At 38.8% G+C, this 21,557-nt stretch overlaps 1 protein-coding gene across 1 annotated transcript in view; it reads right to left on the bottom strand.

Annotated features, from left to right (window-relative positions):
* Positions 1 to 8,473, bottom strand: part of LOC145977972 (uncharacterized) — a 286,923-nt gene extending 278,450 nt beyond the window's left edge. The window contains exon 1 of the mRNA XM_083110320.1: positions 8,378 to 8,473. The gene's annotated coding sequence lies outside the window, so the exon portion shown is untranslated. The remainder of the gene's footprint in view (positions 1 to 8,377) is intronic.
* Between the last annotated feature and the right edge of the window lie 13,084 nt (positions 8,474 to 21,557).

Raw genomic sequence — 21,557 nt, 5'->3', positions numbered from 1 at the left:
AAACTTTTATTGCACTTCAGATGGTATGGAATTTCTCAAGTATAGGATCGGTCCTATTTCCGTAGCATAACCAATCAGAAGCAAGCTCTAGGTCACGAGTGCAGTTGTAATGGCGGCCGCGTGAGATGTAAACAACGTATCACTTCACATTTTTAAAAACCGATAACTATTCAACAGAGATGAATAACGTTTCCTATTCAACGGTATTAGGTACAAATCAATGGCGCTGCTTAAATACATACTTTATAACATATACAGTAAACGTATGGAATAATATTTTAGTTTTTTTCCATTGTAAACACCGTGCACTCACCATAGACGGCGTAACTCAACGTGCCTTTCGTGCTGTATATATTATACATTGTAATCGCAAAAGCTAACCGACATGTTACACGAAATATTTCCGTGTAAAGTACGTACTATCTGCTATAAGATTTTTGGAAGTGTTTACACAGCATTAATACTATCAAAAGTTAAAGAAAATGCTTCCGTCTAAGGCGGGCCTAAGGGTGGATGCAAAGTGTTCACCTTTGTCATTAGAAACAAGACGATTAAGTGGTGCAATAACTGCAGCTCCAACTTATTAAAACAATAACTAGCGCAGAGAAGGATTTTCCCTAAAGCATAGAGTCGCGTGCTGAAATCGCTGGGTTCAAAATTAACCTGCCTTTATTTTTTTGGCGAAGAGAACGGCCGCATAGCGTGCAACGGAAGTTGGTGAATGACCTTTGCAATGAGGAGCGCAGAGGTTAAAAAATTAATGAAGTTAGCCCAACCACCGCCAGAGGGGAGTTCGTATGCTCATTGTAGATGCGTTTACAGTGGGGAGCAAGTTGATAACGAGAGACTGCAACTAAGGCACTTGGCAACAGTGTTACGCGCGAGTGGAGAGTTTCGCATTGTGGCAGGGCACGATTATTCTAGGCATTTTCGATGCAACATGTCCGTGGAATGTAGCCGCGTTTCGTGGCGAGGTGTATTGTTGTCGGGAGATTACCTCTGTGGTTTGCTGCCGGGGACAGAACAATATTCAACAGTCTCACTCCAGTGAAAACATTTGTACAGCTACGAGCAGGATTAGGTTTGAGATTAGATGTAAAGATGGGCTTGGAATTTGAATGAGACATTACATTAACAGTAAAGCACCTCAATCGTGCAACAAATGAATGCACACAATGTAAGGATCTCAGTCGCGCATTTGATAAATCACTCTGCTGATGGATAATTTGGCAATTCAAGTTTCCTTAAACTTTTGAAGTGAGCTGTTGGGTTAATGTACACAAAAATATTAAGGTAGTGTCTGCTGCCACGTTCTTTTTCTGCTGGAACCTCAAAAGAGATGCGCGTGGCAGCAAACTCGGTCTGTTTTATCCTGATTTCATCATGCTATGTATGCAATTACGTCTGTAACACATACTGTGAAGTTGTAGCGATTACTTTCACAAAAATGTAAGATTAGATCCCTTAGCATTCTTCTAATAATAAACCTAAATGCTATCGTAGTTAGGTTAGGTTCCGTTAGCATTAAAATAATATTGCTAAATACTTTCTGAAGAAAAAGGTTCTAAATTACCTGTACATTCATTCCCACTAATCATAAACTTGCATTTTTCTCGTCTTCATCTGTTCTTAAGATTTGTAACATCCTCTTAGCAGACGAATTACGTGGCAGGAGCAAATTTGACGCTTATTCTTACTGCTGACTCGCGCGTGGCAGCAGACTCGGCCAAATATATTATAGCCAAGATATCCGGAAGATTTTATTTACAAGTGGCAACCAAAACAACAAACCCTGCTTCTTGCTCCTTGAAATCGTTGGACGAACCTCTTTCTATGCAACTATCGTGCATTTATTAACGGAATGTACAGTGGGATTCATATGCGTAACTTGGCGGGGGCAAGGGGGGGGCAAACATTTTCAGGCAACTAAATTCAAAAGTTATGATACTTTTGTTAACCTCTTGGGACATGAGTAGCAAAAGTATTAAAGTGTATTATTTTATGATTGTGCAAATGTAAGCTATTCAGCAAAATAGTTCTGGACGCTATTTTTATTGGATGGATAAAAAAGGTAAAGTGCTCCCCTGTGCATAGCACCACGCCATGAAGGCGTATAGGGGGTGTGGGGGGATGGAACACTTATTAATTCTGCCACCACCCAAGTTAAGCGCCAAGTTTGATTATGCCCCCAAAGCTAAGTCCCAAGTTTATTCTGACCCTCAAAGTCCCAAGTATTTTTCTGCCCCCCCCCCCAGTTAAGTCCCAAGTTTGATTCTGTCCCCCACCTCACAGTCAAGTCTCTAGTTTGATTCTGCCCCCTCCCCTAAAGTTAAGTCCAAAGTTTGATTCTGCCCTCCCCCCCCCCCGCCAAAGTTAAGTCCCAAGTTTGATTCTGCCCCCCAAACTTAAGTCCCAACTTTAATTCTGCCCCTCCCCTTAAAGTTAAGCGCCAAAATCGATTTTTGCCCCCCCCCCCAAAGTTAGGTCCCAAGTTACGCCCATGGTGGGATTCACTAGTATTGATCGACAAATTGTCCATGACTATTTTCATTAATTTTTCTCTTGCATCCTATGTGTTTTTAAGCGATGGATTTTTAAGTATGCTGGTGTAGAAGTTGTCAACAGCTTGTTTTGAGCTTTCTTTTAATTCTTGAAGCTCTTATTGGGTCAAATAAAGTGCACGAGCATGGTGATGGACAATTTGCACGATAATACTCATTGATTCCACTGTACGTTCTTCTTAGACTTTGGTTACTAAATAAATGGTCGCGTGCGTGTGTGTATGTGGGGGGGGGGGGGTTTGACCGTCCGACAGTTCATCCGAACCAACTTGCTATATCTCAGTAACTACAGAGCTATGACTTGTTTGATTTAGTTTATTTAAGGTCGAGTTTTGGCTCTTTTGGATAATCGCGACGGCGAGAGCTATTTGGACTGATAGATCTACCACATTAACACAGACAGTCCGTCTGTTCGTGAGATGCAACTAATGGTCAAATTTGACCTGTCGATATTTCGGAAGCTAGAAAATGTAAGGACCTACAATTTTCTACAAATGAAGTCCTGATTGGCTATCGAAATATAGCTTTCCACTCGAATTCTTACAGGACTATTCCTAGCAATACACGACAGAATAGACGTAGCTTTTTAGTAGTTACACACATTTGTCGATGCGTAAATTATAGACGATTACTATGAACTATTCACGCCAATGCAGCTTAATTATATCTGTAATGAATATCAACAATCGATCAATTTTTAATGCTTCGATAACTCAAATTATTCAAACTACAAATGCAAATTTTGCGAGTTGAAAAAGTTGAATTTTCTACATGATGCGATATCCATCTTCTCGGTCGGCCTGTTCTACTAAAGATTGAAACAGGAAAGGTCCGTGGACGGCAAACACCTGGATAATACTAATCTGGCTATCTATGACAGCAAACATTAAAAGCCAATCGATAGATGTTTAACCTGAGAATCTCTGAGTAAATAAAGGTGCAATCGCGACGATGAACATGAGATGATATGACATTGATGAAGGGACAGTCACAAAGAACACTCATGGCCAAGCCAGGATTCGTAGCGCTAACCATTCCACCGTGGAGGTCGGCGCAGAAAGATAAAATATGATGAAATGAAACCATACCAGTTGCTGATAATGATGGGATATTTATTATCCCGATAGACCTCTCTTTCAAACTAACTAACTAACTCTCTAGCCTTCTTAAACCCGAAGGTTCATGGCTGCAGCAACACAGGCCTTCCATTTGTCCCTATCTTGAGCAAGATCTATATACTCTCTTTCAAAGGGAGTAAAAAATTGAAAACAATCTGTAGCGACATATCCGTAACGAATGAAAGTAAAAATATACTTTGCGGGTAAAATGCCGAAGATTAATTTTGATAAAATTATCTATTTTGCTTTTTAGAGAACTATCAATGCCACCACAATGAATTCAGATACAAATTCTAATTAATTATGTACGCTCGCTAGTAACTCGTTAGAAAGCTATCGGTACAATATATAAACAAAGAGATGTACTGATTAGTACCCGTGTAGCATACCGAGGGTACATGTTAAGTACATCTCCACTATAAATAATTTCTTTGTTAAACGAGCAGTTAAGTTTAAAAAAGTACTAATCAAATTATACTTTCTCAACACTTGCCAAAAACAATTGTGAACAAATAATACAATACTTAAATGTATCAAAAAGACAGTTACGAAATATTAGTACAATGTTTCTGTTCACACGTTTTTCATATGAAGCAATAAATATTCTCTTGTATTCGAAATTAGAATTTTGATTCACTTTCATACTTTTATAATATTTTGTAACTTTCAGCAGTTTTCCTGCACTTGCATTAGCTTTAAATTTTGTCCACATACCAGTCATAAGAAGTGAAATCATACCATTTGTGTTTAACTTTTAGTGAGTTGCTCTTGCGAATGAACAAGAGAACTACAAAACCTGATGTCATTTGTCATGTGATATTTCTCAGTTGCTCTAATCGAGTTTGTGAAGCTTTCGCAAAGGTACCGTTTATGCCAAAATTCATAACTTTACAGGAACTGATGTAATTGAAAACTAAATTACACGCAGCGAATTCAACACATTCAATTTTCAGACAGGAGCGGTGAAACTTCCACGAGTTCCCTTTTGAACGCTTGGATCTGGTTTCGACCGAACTTTTACTATCTCGTGTTCTGGCGATGTAGTGGTCACATTACATCAGGAAAATCAGTGTGTTGGTAGTTTGATGTGCAGACTTCGAGCTTGTTTAAGTCCACTTTATGCACAGGAAGGCTAATCGGCACTGGACATTCAATTTAAAATTGGATCCGAAACACTGACTCCACAGGGTATCGAACTGGGGACTCCTTGGTTACAAGGCAACGACGTTATCACTACGCCATCGGGGAGGCTGAGCAGAATTACCGAAATGGCAGACGAAATGTCACCGTCGAAAAAATCTTTATTGAAATAGAGAGTGTGAATTTTGACATTTTTGTTATAGTGAATATTTTTATTAACGGAAAAGTGTAGTTAGTGCTATGAAATTCCGCTGTTTCGTGGCTCCCAACCGTGATACTTCTTGAGATATGTATTTTTAATGGTACACGTCCGTAAACCATGTCAATCAAAATTTTGACTGTTCGATACTGACGCAAGTAGTCAAGTATAAATAGCGCGGCACTACACTTCTGGCGCATTCGACAGGGGGGGGGGGGGATGTTCGAACCGGTTCTCGGTGAAACAGCCGTGAAATCTGCTACAACGCGACTACCCACTGTATTCGCCAGCCAGTGTGACATTCTGCCGAATAACCACACCTTTATGCTTTCATGAAGCTGGTGTCTGTCTAATCCGTGCTGAAAGTATTGGAAGCGGTTCTACAAGCGCATGAAGTGTTCAAATGGGATCTTTCGAGCACATTCCGACGATTTGAAACCTTTTTCGCACACTTTAAAACGATTTTTTTTAATAAGATAAGATATCGAGTACAGTTCATTTAGTACACTGGCATTTGCCAACAAACGTCCATGGGCTCTATACACTAATAAAAAAAATGCCTAGTTTTATTATAAATTAAACTTTACAAGTCTCTTTCTGACAATGCAAGTTTCCACAACCACAGTCTAAAGATCTTTTTCCACTATGAGAAAACTAAAAACATTTCTGGGTTCAACAATGACCCAGAAAAAAGCCAATCGCATGTTTTTCAAGTATACATAAGGATAGTGCTGAAATGTTGGATTTTGTATAATTATTTATACTTGGAAATGCAGTCCGGTGATATGAAATATATTTGCAACATGCCGTACTACCTAATTGTGCTACATTCTATTTTATTTTAGAAATAAAATCCCCAAGTTTAACAAGAAAAAGGTTTATATAATTATGAACTTTTAAAGAATTTCTGCATTGGGTTACAAAGACCTTTGATCATTTAACTGCTGACTGAGTTATTACCAAACATTTCAAGCTCTCCAATTTTATATTTTCAGTCTTTTATGCAATTTACACTATTCGTGGTCGAATCAGTATTAGAAAAATTAATACAATAATCCCGTGTAAGGGAGAGTAAGGGTTATGACATTTTTGTATAATTGTATGTAAATTCTGAATTGGACGCGCACAGTGCTGCTTCATTAATCAAAGGCAGCCGATCACAGTGATGATACTCGAGAAACAAAATAAAAAATGTAAATTAACAATTCGCTTTGGAAAAGAAATATAAAATAAAACAAGAGGAAGAATGAAGTACATATTTGTACTCTTTTCTTCATTTACGTCCGTCTTCTGTTTTTTTTTGGGTAATAGCGACGATGAAGATGAATGATGAGGTAAAGTTGACGATGGTCGCTCCTGGCACAAAAGCAAGCTTGCGTGGCCAGCTCACGAGTATAAGGTTGAGGAACAGAAAAGTTACAAGGTGAAAAGGGTGGCGGGAGTACAAAAGTTGCAACAAATAATATGGAAGAAATAATTGCAAGAGAAAAGATGTGGAAAAACTATCAACTTCAAGGGAAGCGATTGAGGGAGGTGATTAAAATGTCATGAAAAAGAAGTTAATAGAACAAAAGAACTTTGCACGGTAAGATATCGGCTACAATTCACTAGTACACCATAAAAAGAAGAGCCCGCCCCCGTGGCGGAGTGGTTAGCACATCGCGCTATGACGCCAGGGGTCTAGGGTTCGAATCCTCATCCCCATCTTCGCAAATTAGCCAAAAGTGGTACAAGAAGCGAAGTAAAATAAAGTGAATCAATCAGCCATGAAGAGAAGACAATCTGCACTCCACGATGGGCAGATAAGTCCATTTGCAATATAAAAATACAACCTACAATCTAAGGCTGTGACGTTTCTGTAAAGTACAACTAAAGACAAAGGCATTTGCTGAGCTTGAAATACTTTTTATGTCGGGTGTACTAAACGATAGAAATTTCTTTCGTTATTAGTCACGAATTATTTCTTATTAGAATTCGAATTAAATGTGTTAGAAGCTATGGACTGTAAAAGTTTGAAATTTCAGGTAGTGTAACTGCTAACGTTGTCACCTTCCAATTTAAAGAGTTCTTGGTTTGGCATTTGATACACATTGCACAGTAGTTCACTTCCCACTTGAAAATGAACTTCTGGTAGTCTTTAGTATAAACTGGAGTTAAAAACAACCAGACAAGTTTATTTCAAGTTCTGCTTTGAGCTCAGATAGGTTAATTGGGGCTGAAACTACAATTTCAAGTCTGGGTCGACCAGGGTACACTATTTTCTTACTGGTTTATTTTACTTTGCTTTTCTATTATTGGCTAATCGCGAAGTTGAGGATGAGTGATATGATAAAGGGACACTCGTAAAGAACACCCATGCCCAGGTTTTGAACCCGGGACCCCTGGCGTCGTAGCGCGCTCTGATAACCACTATTCTATGGCAAGGTACACTTGACTGCATGGTAAGAACTTAACAGTTATGCTCCTTGAATGACCACATTTTGCTGTTGGCAAAATTACGCCATGGAACTATTGTTTTCATTTTAGTAATAGTAATAATGATTTAGTTCATTCCATTCCTATCACATATAGGTTTATAATACGCGTACCTGTTGCAGTGTGCGGAGCTCCAAATTTCAGATGTTTCAAGAAACTGCTCTTCTTCGACTTATCATATTTCCACTTCGCTCTCAAGTTACATACAAATTTATGCTATTTTCAGGTTTATGAAATAATCTAAATTCAATTTATAACCCTTTTTTTTGCGAAAGAAACAATTGCAGAAAAAATCGTACTGGTCGTACAATTTCGGTACTTCCCGTCCTTTAACGATTACATAAGTGCTGCGAAACTTTGCAAAGATTCCCCACCCCCCCATTTTTTAACACGTTCCCAGAAATGGCAGAGCTGAACGCTTTGCCAAGTGTCCAGTCTAGCTAGCTTTATCTGGGGTTCGATCGCTTGCAACCCTCCTGCACCCCTTGATTTTTGCCACAGCTACAACCCCTTGACAACAATTCAACCCTAGATAGTAACGCGAAATCAATGTACCGGGACAATTTTTCACGATTTGGGTCTTAACTTACAGAAAGGGGATTGTTGTGTAACGTTTCCACAACGATTCACACAAGCGTGGAAGTTTAATTACACAGAAAAGTAAGGAGCGACCGACAGAAAACAGCTTCTTGCAGAAACCAATTTCACCATCTCCTTGCGAATGCTCGCTTGCTTAGTTTCACTTTTAGGATCTTCCAATAAAAAAATGTTTACTTTTCAAAGCTGTAAAGCTGATAGAAACAGCTTGTTGCATTAGTGCGAATGCCTGCGATACTTGACTTGGATAAACTTCAGTTTGAAACAAAAGAAATGTTTGTACTTACCTCTCCGTGCTAACAAGTGGCCGTGATTTTTTTCCCTGGCCTGCGCAGCTCGTAGTGCTTCCCCGTACGCGGAGCTAACGCAGTTCGGCTTCGGGAATAATCCGTAGTACAATTCACCGCCAACAGATGGGGGGAGTGAGCGCACACAGCTACTGCGCATGCGTAGTACGTGAATCGATAGGGCGGGCTTGGTACACAAACTGCCTCCTCTGTATCCACGCACGTTCTGTTGCCAGGTATCATGTAATTTTCGCCAGGGGCAAAACTGCAGCGTCGAAATACAATGCCATGCTGAGAGCACATAGCAGTATTAGTTCTAAAGTACGTTAAAGTTGTACAGTGAGTATTCCCGTGCAAATTGTCCATGACTATTTTAATTAATTTTTCTCTCACATCCTATGTATTTTAAAGCTATGAATTTTTATATATGATGGTGCAGATGTTGTCAACAGCTTGTCTTGAGTTATAATTCTTGAAGCTCTTATTGGGTCAAATAAAGTGCACGAACATGGTGATGGACAATTTGCACGATAATACTCATGGATCCCACTGTACAATGTTACATACAAAAGAGAGAATTGTTTGGTTCACAATTCTCAATTTGGTGGATGTAAAGGAATGTTTGGACAATAAATTGGACTCTTGTGGAAAATTGTAGGTATGTTTGGCTAAATCACTAGGGAAAAGATATCAGTTCTGGTTCGTCAATTGTTGAAAACTAGATAAGAAAAAGTCGATATGTGTTACCAATAAAGAAAGACGTAAGGAAGTTTCCTATCATTTTGTTAATTAATTTTTCTTTTACACGGTATGGAATCAGATGGCCCCATTTCAGGACCAAATATTTGCACAGTTTTTATACAAAGAAAAATAATAATAATAAAAAAAAGGAACGGTAGTAAGGTGATTAACGTAACACAAAAGGTGAGGATCACAAGTTTCAATTATCGCGATAAAACTAACGATACAATTACACGATTACAAATGAAAAAACAAAGAAACGAGAATTATGTCTGCAATAATGTTGTCCCTGTTGTACCAGTAAAAAAAACGCACAAACAAGGCTGGTTTGTATCTGAATACTACATAATTGTGTGTGTGTATGTGTGAGTATGTGTTTTAAGTCCACTTTATGCATGGTAAGGTTAACCGGTGCTGCAGCTACATTAAACAGAGATCCGAACCACTATCTGTCTCTACTGGATATCGAACATACAATACATAAATTCTGAGGCACTAATAATTAACATGGATTTAAAATAATGTGTTAATAACGTACGCAAAACCTGGTCAGGGCAGTTGAAGAATAATTACCCCATCACACTTTCCGTGGATCAGGGGGTCCGCCTCGCTGAATCCGCTTTCCCCCCTTTTGCCTCAGCCCGGCAAGGGGCCCAGGATATTGTTTTCACTAGCCTTTCAATCTGATAAATTTTACACAAGCCCCGACTAGCAACGTCGCAACAGCGTCTACGTAAGCGCCTCTCTCCTGGCTTCCATTCGCTCCTCGCTGCCCAGCAGACGATTTTTTCCTCGTTTCTCATTGGCACCGAAACTGTCGAGCGATCGCTAGCGCGGGAAACGGGACAGGTTCTAACAAACGCGGTATAGTTGGCTGCACCTATTTGACACTCGGTGCAGTGCAGGTGTATCCAGTGTCAGAGTGGTGCAAGGAAATGACGTTCAACGAACTAGACGGAAAGCGTTGTTCAAGATGAGAAGATTCAACAAATGCCTGTCTGCTGCTTTAAACGGTCTTTTGATTAGTTAGCACGCACCACGTGGCCATACACCAAACGAACACCTGTCCGGAAGGTAGTGCTGACGGTGCAGACACCACACACACTACTTGACTCCAAATCTACGAACTAGTGTTGCACTGTGCAACCAACTGTTCGCTGTACATACATATAAATGCGTGTAGAAATAAAGTGCATGTTATAAAACCATACTGCTCAGTGTAGCCACTATAGTACTGAAGTTGTGGAACTATAAATTTGAGCTGTAGCTGTGCAGCTAGGACCAATCTATTCATGGGCAAAATAACACCAGAACTAACACACTGACAGAGAATGTATAAATTGTGTGTCAAAGATCTGTGTTCGTAATTGGTTGAAATATATGACTGTATAATCTCTTAAATGCTTGTAAATCATGTTACAATTAAATATATATTTTTTTTATACGTTCCAATACATCTGAAATATTCCTAAAAGGAAGAGAAATGCTTGCCAAATATGCAAATTATTTCCCGTTTCATGTGCAATTAACCATCACTTTGAATATGTTACTTCCGGGTCTGGACAAGGTTTTTGCCGTCGAAATATAAAACCTCATTTCTTCAAATGGAGCAAATTCAGTGAGTGCGAGAAAGAAATGAAGAATTTTTCCTCTTTCTTTCCAAAGTGCCTGATATTCTGTTCGCAATTGTGTCAAAGAAAGGAAGAAAAGAAATCCCGTGACGACATATTATGGAAGTCTGTCTGAGGGAAAGAAGATTAGTGGATTTCCATTAGGAAAAATGACGAGAAAAGCGGGAGAAAGACACCGCCTTCCTTCCAATCCACTATAAAAGCTCCTAGCTTCGGAAGGGCACTTCTTGACATTTTATTGATGGTGACCTAAATTTAACTCCCGCCACTAGGTGGTGATCTGTCGTTTCTTCGTCTGTCTACTGTTTTTTCTTTGTCCAACAGGAGACTGTCTGCGGTCTTTCTTACATTCAGCGTGGCCGGCAGTGAAAAAAATCTAATGTGAATGAATGTGCCTGACTTGTCAGTCTAATTGTTCAAGGCAAAACATCTTCTCAAGCCAGACATGAAGAATCAAGCATGTTTCACTTTTTGCTGTCACGCCTGGAACGATGACAAGCCAAGACTGACTGATATGACTGGCGCATGCGTCAACTCGTTGCTGCTGCTGTGCTGGACGATTCAATATTTTTTTTCTGTCGTATCTTCCAATCTGAAACTGGGTTAAAAGGGGTGCTCCTTTCTAAAGGCACTAAAATATTAATATCTCTTCCACGTAGTACACCCTGGACTGCATTTTGCAGACTAACGAAGCTCTGGTGTCTGGACGCATAGCCAATATCATCTGTGAGGCTGGTGTTGTGTCAACCGTATATGTTTGTGATTGTCCCTTCATTCATTCATCTCATCTTATCACCAGCCGGACCCTGTGACCGAGCGGTTAGCACATCGCGCTGCGACGCCAAGGGACCCGGGTTCGAATCCCGCTCGGGCTTGGTTGTTTGTGAATGTCCATTCATCAATTTCATCATTTCATCACTCATCCCCATCTTCGCAAATTAGCCAAGAGGGGAAGTAAAATAAACGTAGTTACTCAGGGGTACAGAAACGAATACAATATATAGGCTACAGGTAAAGGTAAAGTTAAAGGTCCCTGTGCTTATAGCACTGTGTCATGAAGGCACATTAAGGGTATGTGTGGCCCCACATATTTTCGATGTAGGCCATCTTGGAGGTGATGTGATCGGCACCACGCTGCGGCCGCCTTTACCCCATCCCGCCGGGTACCATTTGATTTGAGGCTGGGTGGGCCCCAGAGCCGCTTTATGCGGGGACAAAGACGGAAAAATTCCGATCTTAGATCACCCACCCCGGGTTTCAATAATGTCCAATTGTATCCAGCCTAACTCCTTTACTTTTTATAAGGGTTGACATTTGAATCAGTCTCTAGTCCCTTATATGAGACTTTGTCAACGTAAGATCAAGAATTACACACTAACATTATATATGTTTGTTTAAAGGTAGGTGGGTAGAGTAGAGGGCCTTTGGTAATATTTTGCGGGGGGGGGGGGCAAGATTTGTAGATCCGGCACTGAGGGGAAGGTCTCATAAATTGTACCGGCATGTAAATTGTGCCGCTCGCATATTTGGCGACCTATCAGTGGCGCTGCCTATTGGAAGGATTGTGTATTAGAAGAAGTTGAGAAGCTCTTGTGAAGACGGGTCAGTTAGAAGCAGTATTGCCTTGGAATCAGCAGCTTGTTCATTTTTGTGGTCCACGAAGTAAATAATTCCTCGAACATCTAAGCCTCTACACATGCACAGGTAAGTCTGAATCCAGTCTCATGTCAAATATAAATAACTTAAAGTAGGTATGTTAATATTTAAGGGCAAGGTTATTTGAAATGGCTTTACTCCGTTGTGAAATGGCGTGTGCTGGAAAGAAAATGGCCGTGTCGTTTAAATTGTACCACTAGCTTTCTTCTAATTTGTACCGGTACATTTTAAAGGAACTTTTTAAAAATAATTAGAGAGGGACATTTATTACAAGTTTAATCAGCAAAATAGTAAAGAAAGAATTCCTTAATTCTAATTATTAACAAGAATAATTATTTTTCATAATAATAATACTGATTATTAGTATTCTTCTTCGTATTATTATTATTCATACTATTCTTATTATTCGTATTCTTATTATTATTATTATTTTTCGTATTGTTATCATTATTATTATGACAATTAATGTTATTATTATTTACTGTTGTAGATGGCGAAACCGAAGAAATATGGTTTGTGGTCGCAAGAAGATATGATGAGCGCACTAGATGCCTTCCGAAATGGTGATGCTGGTATTAATGAAATATGCAGAACTTACGGCGTTCTGAAGCCCACATTGAAGAGGAGGTTGGAGAACAAAAACCAGAAAGCCTGCAAAGATATAGTTTTGCACGTGGCACCGACCTCCCTAGTGAACTGGAGGATGAGCTGGTAAGTTACGTTCTTCAGATGGAATCCCATATGTTTGGATGCTCTCGACAAAATCTTCAGAAATTAGTATATGATTTAGCTGAAGCCAATGGTATCAAACATAGATTCCAAAACGGGAAAGCTGGAAATACTATAGTTTCATGTCTCTCGGACAACTGCAAATCTTCACGGCATAGTGCAATGAAATGACTAACATTGCCAGAAGCTGACAACTCGAGTAGCTGGTATTGCAAAATCTGTGACGCAAACCAGGAAGAATATATGATCAAATGTTTGAAGTGTAGTGTTTGGTTTCATACAAGGTGTGCGAGAGTAAGTGCAAAGAAGAAAGTATTTTACTGTAACAAATGTGGACCAAAATAACCTGAACCGATGGTTACATAAACTTAACAATTTGTTTTTGTCAAGTATTTTTATGATAGCTTACTTATTTTCTTTTTACAATATATTAATATATAACAAGCATTTATTGTATTCTATGTCGTAAATAAAGTTTCATTACTGAATCACACTTAACGGTCCTGCATGTTATTAATGGTACGATTTATAAGACTGGTGGTACAATTTATAGTACATGCTCATAAATTGTACCACTTTGCATCTTCACACTTTTTCCGTCACAGCCTTTAAACCCAAAACATATAATTGTTTACAATTTATATAAACATGCCTACATGACCGGGTTAGTGTATGGTATCATTGCATTTTGTTAAGCTGTTAGAGTCTCCGTGAAAAGCTGCAATATTCTGAAAGTTGTACAATTTATGAGACCTTACCCTAACAGTTATAGATTCATATCTGAATATTTGTATCTTTTCGGCGGCCAAAAATGTAGACCAACAAGGCTATTTCGTCTTTTCGAGTTGTTCTAACATTGTGAAATATTTTTTCATGTGATTTGTGTCTACACGTAGGTAATGTGGACTATACAATGCACATATTCATTGTGATCTATGTAAATAATATGACGGACAGCTAGCGTTATTTTTCTTGTGTTCCGAGTTTTTATGAAAACGTGGAAAGTATATTGCATTTTTCTTTAAAGTCAAAGCCATTTGTTTGAAGTTCACTATATGCTCATGTAAGATAATCGAGACGGCAGTTACGATAATTATTTTTGGAGTAAAGCACACATGTTAAATATTGTTGTCTTATGAGAGCACACACACATTATTACCACGTGTTTATCGCTTGTTATTTTTTTTTTCAAATATTTTATGCTTCCGAGAATTTTGCATTAAAGAGGATTGCTTTCAGCTAGATACGAACTTGCACGGTTCAAATTGAAGTTTTATTTCAAAACAGAATTGCACCTTGTGTTCCTGTAGTGTACATTGTGTACGGAGACTATGGAAAGTTAAGGCCATGTAATCTACGCATAGGCAACACATGTTCACTCTCGCTGGTTTTGTCATGGTGGAAACACTGCAAACGATCCGCTCTGAGCAAGTTATGGCTAGCTACACGAGCAGGAAATGACAGTCCTGGCATGAACTCATGTGCGGTGAATTGTACCAAGTCTGTGATGACAGTTCTGGCATGACAAGCCTGCTGTAGCGATATTTAAAATATGCTTATGTTAGAGTAAGTAAGCTAAGGTCTTTTTTTGCTTCCAAGATTCTGAGAAAATGATTTCGTATTTGTATCTATTTCATATGTATTATTCCACAAAGTATACTTAAATTACTATTATTAAGGTAACTAGGATCGCCGCATTGTTCCTTCAAGGCTTTTTGTCAAAGTGTGTGGTGTTTAGTTCAGTGTTTAAACTTTAATGTGGTAATGCTGAGTAGAGTATAACATGTTATGCAACAAATTACTCAAGAAAACGGTTGGTTCCTTGGATTAGGTTACTTTACGTCTCCTTTCTGCAACTTTAGGCTAATCGCGATGAATGATAAAATTGATGAATGGATACTCACAAAGAACACCCATGCCCAAGCCAGGATTCGAACCCGGGAACCCTGGCTTCGTAGCGAGCTGTGATAATCACTCAGCCACCGAGAAGAAATTACTGATCAAGCATAGAGAAGAGTCTGTGTGCTCCAGTTCTACATGAAATAATTTTCTCGTAGCTGCAGTATTCACCGTACTTTTAACCGTGAATTTCGGCGATAAAATTCCGCCCCTGGCCCACTTGAAATTTGGAAGGGATAGGCAACGCTCATGTATGTAGAATTTACTAAAAATGTTTCATGAACCTGTATAAGTTCCACTTTGGTCGATGAGTATAAATTCTCGCTGTGGATCATGATATTTTTTCTTCCCTTGAACATGTCCCATTCAATGAAAGCGAGAGTGCCTGTTCTTTGAAATTCCGCTAGGTGTCTCTATCGATATACAGCTCGATTTCGCATTTCCTTTGTTTTCTTTCTTTTACTGAAAAGAACATTCACAAAAAATTGTCACGGTAATGTTCAATACGTAAAACTTTCCATGTATCATGTTTTTCCCTTTAAAAAATAGTAAACTACTTCGTCCTTGAAATATATGACAATTTCCTTCGTTACAGTTTGTGTACATTTCGCTTCTCCGATGGAAGGAAAAATCCAATTTGTTTCTTTGTCTTGAGCACCTCGCCAATGTGGCTGGGAGCTGGAACAACTGACGCTGTGTGCAAAATGTTTGTCTTAGAATTTCGATTGTGGATCTTCCTTGATTTACGTCATCGTTCCGCAAGATGGCGGAAAATCCCAGCTCAAGGAAGATAAAATGAAGGCAAAAATGGATGTACGTGGTGAAGCTGCTTTACTATCTTTTTTGCATGGTAGATCCCAGTTTATGATTAACTAGGGAACATCACCAGCTCGAGTGAATTGATAATAGCTTCGTGCGGGAATACAGTGGAAACAACTTGCCGTAGACGCGCGAAGTAAACAAGTGTTGCCAGGGTCTACAGGATTATTGTCGTGATCATAGGGGAAAAAATCGTACTTCGTACACTTCGTATTTCCGTTGACGCTAATATTGCTCGGCAAATTGTTCACGAACCATGAGTATTTTCATGACTTATTTTATTTATTTATTTATTATTATTATTTTGCATTCTATTGTTTTTAAGGTAACTGGTGTAGAGGTGTCAGCAACACGTCTGGCGTTTTTTTTTAAATTCTTGAAACTGTCACTGCGTAAAACAAAGAGAATAAACATGGCGATGGACAATTTGCTTGTTAATATTTATGCATCCTGCTCTACTTGATCCATTAAATTTTTAAAGAAATGAACATCCAAGTGTAAAAACACAGACCAGCAAATTGGTAAAAAAATTTAGACAATTATATTATCTCACCTTGCACAAACCATAGTAATCTATGTGAATGTAACGTCGTTCAATTATTCGTTCATCTGTTGTTCATCCATTTGTCTTTGGAAAGCAAAAGTATAGTCATTCGCCTGTGGAGGAATATAACTCAATAACCCAAACCGGTTAACCATAACTGAGGTAGCCTATACCATATAAGGCGTTCGCATTATAATAAAAATGCAAATTAATAAATATAATAGGGTAATTGTGCTTTTGTTTACAGTGTTAGAAAAACTGTAAGAGATGTGTCTAGGCACAGTGCGACACTGTTTATTCCACAAATTGGTGATTGTTACAACTGAACCATTATTAAAACAATAGAACTTGTATATACACTTTCTGCGCAGTATCATTATGCTTACTGTATACCTTTTCTGTAACTCAAGCTTCAAAAAATGTCAAGAGTAGTTTTGACAGACATTAACTTGAAAGAAATAGCACTTATACGTATGCATTTCAAGATAATGGAGTTCGTGAATTATGTAACTCAAGTAAATGGAACGATTTTAACTTTTGCGTTCATTTTTAATGATGTAGGAAGCCTCATAGCGAGATCTATAAAATGTGGATGACAAGTTCCACTTCAGCTAGGTAACAAAAGCTAATCGAAAGTTATACTCACGAGCAGAATGCCGAAACTTTGATGAACACTTGTCGTTGTGAAACTAATGTGACAAACCTGATTACTTACGATCCACAAGAAAGGATAGAATGGCAGAAGGGCTGAAGTCGATCGTCTTTTTTCGAGGGAAATTGAAGGTAAGTCTTGCCCTACTATTCCTGCTAGCTGCCAGTGTCGTCCAATAACAAAAGGAAACTTCGAACTTGCAGCCGCGTAAGCATTTCAGGTGTTTTTTTTTAGGGTCAGCATGACCGATAGAAAGTCACGATTGGACATTCAATTTGGAAGCTGGCAGCAAAACCACATTGTTTGCTAGTTAAAAATTATGACCTCGAAGCAACAGGAGTAGTTAATAGCAAGTTATATACTTGTTCCTTTCATTTCGTGCCTTGCCGACCTTCGTGGTGGAGTGGTTATACAGAGCCCCTACGACACCAGGGATACCGAGTTCGAATCCCGGCTTGGGCATGAGGGTGTTCTTTATGAGTGTCGGTTCATATCATCTCTCGGGGTGTAAGGGGTACCTTCCACGTAGGCGCCCAAAAGTCAACCTCACTTCCACGTAGTGCACCCTGGACAAAAGACTAACGAGGCTCTGGCGACTGGCACTATGGCCAGTATAATTTTGTGTGTTTTGTCCTGTTTTATGTCTTTGTGTGTGCTGAGTGCCCGTTTACAGCCTCAGCTTTTAACAGAAGTCAGAAGATTTTAAAATTTTTAGTTATGCAACGTTAGAGTTGTTATTTGTAATGGTAAGGGGCTGACCCCCGTATAATGTGACGGGAGCAAAATAGTCTAAGTGCTGACGCTCCCAAAATTTTAAATTCAAATTCATATCATCTCTCATCGCGATTAGCCGAAAGTGGCAGAAAGGCGACGCTAAATAAGAAAAATCTAATCATTTCGTGATCAGGTCTTAGGTTCGAATCCTGAGTGTTTGTTCCTTTAAATATTTTATCATTCATTCTCATTTTCGCGATTAACCTAGAGAAGTAAAAGCGACGTAAAATGGCTAAAAAATACATTCTTTTTCATTTCATATGTACGCTGTACGCAAGGGCGCGACCCTACGTACACAGTCATGTAGTCTCGCTCCGAGAAGGCGAGCTGTCGACTTTCCTTTTTCACCGTTAATCTAAAGCTGTTTAAGCTGCTTTCTTGCAGAGCCCCAGTAAACAAAAGAAATGTGAAATATTGGCGACAAGGTTAGTGGAACATTGTGGCGCTGAAGGACGCGAAAAAGCATTCATTCTTTCTCGGATATCTTTCGCCCTTCTTTCTCGTTTTATTTTTTTTTTAAAAAATCTTCATCGTGTGTTTGAGGAAATCCCGCCGGCACAGGGGAGATTTGAAATAAGTGTCGGCGTCAATTTTGTTGTCCCTGCAGAGAGAAACAGAAGAAAGATACGTTGGACGTGCAAGGAAAGAAACACGGTACAGGAAGGACATCTGTTGGCAACAGGATGAAGCTATGCATTCCTTTCTTATTCCGAAAAGCAACATCTGTACACATATTTCGATTTGTGTGATCACATGATTGTATATATTTTTAAAAATCAGAAAAGTTCTTGACAATCTAAGAAACGAATGAAAAGCATATGTACTAAACACGATTTCAATGCCCAAAAGAGAAATGCTTAGTTACAAACTGAAACACATGTTGAACGGAAAGGGAGAAATATTTCACTTGACTCTAGCTGAAAATAAATAATTTGTCAATTATTGAGAAAAAAAGAATGTATCTGGCTGGATCTTTTATTTATATTTAATTGGGAATAACAGAGAACCTAAATATTTAAAAGTATTACCAAATTCCCTCCCTGAAAGAAAGTCAAATTTCGTCAAAATAAAATTTACACTGCTGTCGTATGTACAGTGGGTGCTCGGCAAATTGTCCATGACTTCATTAAATTTTCTCTTGAACCCTGGGTGGATTTAAGGATTGAATTTTTATGAATATTTGTGCACAGTTTGTCGCCAGCTTATTTGGCATTTTGTTGTAATTCCAGATCTCATTCAACAAAGTAAAAGAGAATAAACATGGTGATGGACAACTTGTCAGGTAATGCTAATGCAACCCACTGTACTGTACACTAACTCTATGCATGATTTACCCACATTAATATATCAATGAAACAACTCGCACCACTGATCTCGGTAAAGTTTCACAGCCTAATTCACAGAATGAAATCTGGTACGCTTACTGTATTTTTATTTTTTGCTGTTCTTATTTCGCATCGCTTTCTGCTACATTTGGTTAGTTGAGACTGTAACCAGTCAGTATACCACGGATGTGGGTTGGTTAGTAATAAAAGATCGACACGATATTTATTAAAAATATTTTAATAGTATACTTTATCTTCTAGGGTTCGTTCAAATATATTTTTTGGTAAAATTTCAGTAACCACCAAACGTCTGAAATTCCTTTATTTTCTTCTTTTTCACATTGGTACTTACGTATTCTGCATTCCTAAGGATTCTTCAAGGTGGCATTTCGTTTTTTTCACGCAAATAATTTCAACTTTCGACATATCGACTAATTCTTGTTTGTTCGTTTTCGCTTGCGTTAGACGCAATATGGCGGAGAAATCTTCACTAGCGTTGTCGATGAACAGTGGTTATGCAGTGTTGCAACCTTCTTCATCGAAAAATACCTACTTTCGTGTTACTGATTTTGTATTTTTCCCAGGTTCGAAAATCCCACGAACCATGCACAGATAACCCCACGAACCATTCATAAATAGCCCCACGAACCATTTCCGGTAAGGTTAGGTTAGGTAGGGTCACGTATTGGTTACAATAGTTAAAAATTGGTTTCGAAAAAAAATATGCGTATCCCCACACACCATTCTCGCATAGCCCACGAACCATTGACACATAGCCCCACAAACCATTTGCGGAAACGTATCTTCTTCAGTTACAAAAACACGTGTTTGGAAACACTGACCGGGATTACGTCATCACACACAGGCTACATTCTCCTGGAAGTAAATGGATGCAAGAGCTTTCGTGCATCGGTCACACATTTATATCGAAAAATAGATGATTTACCGGCAAAATTCAATGAACGATGCGAGAAAACACTTACCCGAACTTCCACAATTATAAAGAAACTGCATTCGGTAAGTAATTTCTCCTGTAAAATTGAAGAAATACGTTTTTCGGATACGAAAATTTTACCATTTTTTTTTACATAATGGACGATTCCAACGAATTAATGGGTTATTGAAAATTTCCAAAACAACCCGTTACTTCTAAGAACATATTTTGTGAACTACTTGACGAAATCCACAATTATCACGTGATGAATCTTGGAACGATTACTTTAATGAGTGTTTTCGAACGCGCCTAAACTCTAAAATGCTCCCTAACGTGAGTTCTGAGGTTGATTATGTTAAATTGATTGATTAATGATGGATGCGTAGTGTTTTTCGCAGGAAGTTGAATTAACTAATCGATGAGGCAATTCTCTGTTATGGTTTCGTTACTCAAATTACAGATAAGATTTCGAAAAATGATTTCTCTACTTGAAGAAATGTATAATCAAAATTTCCGATTCGTTCTATTCATATACACAACCCGTTAACAAATGTGTTTTCTTGCCTTCCGTAACAATTTGCATTTAAAATCGCTTTTGCACTTCTTTAGTATATTCGAAACGATGATGATAAACAGACAACCGCCTGTGGTTTGACGGTGTTTTGATCTGTAAAGGCGTGGTTGTTATAGCACCCACAGGCCTCTGTGCCTGAATGATTAACGTAACGCGCTACGATTCCAGTGATTCTAGGTTCGAAGTGTGGGTAAGTTATGAACGTGTCATTATGTATGCCAATAACTTTCATCGGTTCATTGTTTATCCTCATCGTAACGATTAATTAAAGAGATAGAGAAGTGAGGTGAAATAAAATTTCAATAGAAGTAAACACGCTCCTTTTCTTGTGTTTGTTTGTTACGCCACTCTTCTGCTTATCTCATCGCGATGATGATGAGTGGTGAATTGATGCAGGAACAAATACAATGGAATGTTAAATCCGATAACCTACACTCGAACCTGCCCCCGGACCGCCGTTCTCTTTTGTATTCAGTTTATTGTAATTCGCTTTTCCATCTCCTTGGTTAATTGCGACTACATGGTGGGACAAACACAAAGATACACCCATGCTTTATCAACCCTGGGACTCGCCAACTAGGTGTTCGAGCGCGTTATGTTGTGAACATTTGACCTCGCCGTCGAAGTTCCCAGGTTCGAGTCCCGACCTGTGAATAAGTGTTCTTTGTGATTGTCCCTTCATCAAATTTAATGTAATCAGTCAGGGCACTCAAATGTCAACCTCCCTTCCACCCTGGACTGCATTATTGCAGACTAACGAGGCTCCGGCGTCTAGACTCGCAGCCAGTGTAACCCTCTGTGGGACTTGCATCGTGTGCTGTCCGTGTTGTATTTTCATAAATTTTACAGTATATCACCATTCATCCTCAGTTTCGCGATTAGCCAAAAGTGGCAGAAAAACG

The sequence above is a fragment of the Lepisma saccharinum genome, chromosome 24 (assembly GCF_977018435.1).
Source record: "Lepisma saccharinum chromosome 24, izLepSacc3.1, whole genome shotgun sequence".
In the NCBI taxonomy this organism is placed as follows: domain Eukaryota; kingdom Metazoa; phylum Arthropoda; class Insecta; order Zygentoma; family Lepismatidae; genus Lepisma; species Lepisma saccharinum.
The sequence above is the reverse complement of the archived record's forward strand: the minus strand, read 5'-3'. Positions and strand labels throughout refer to the sequence as shown.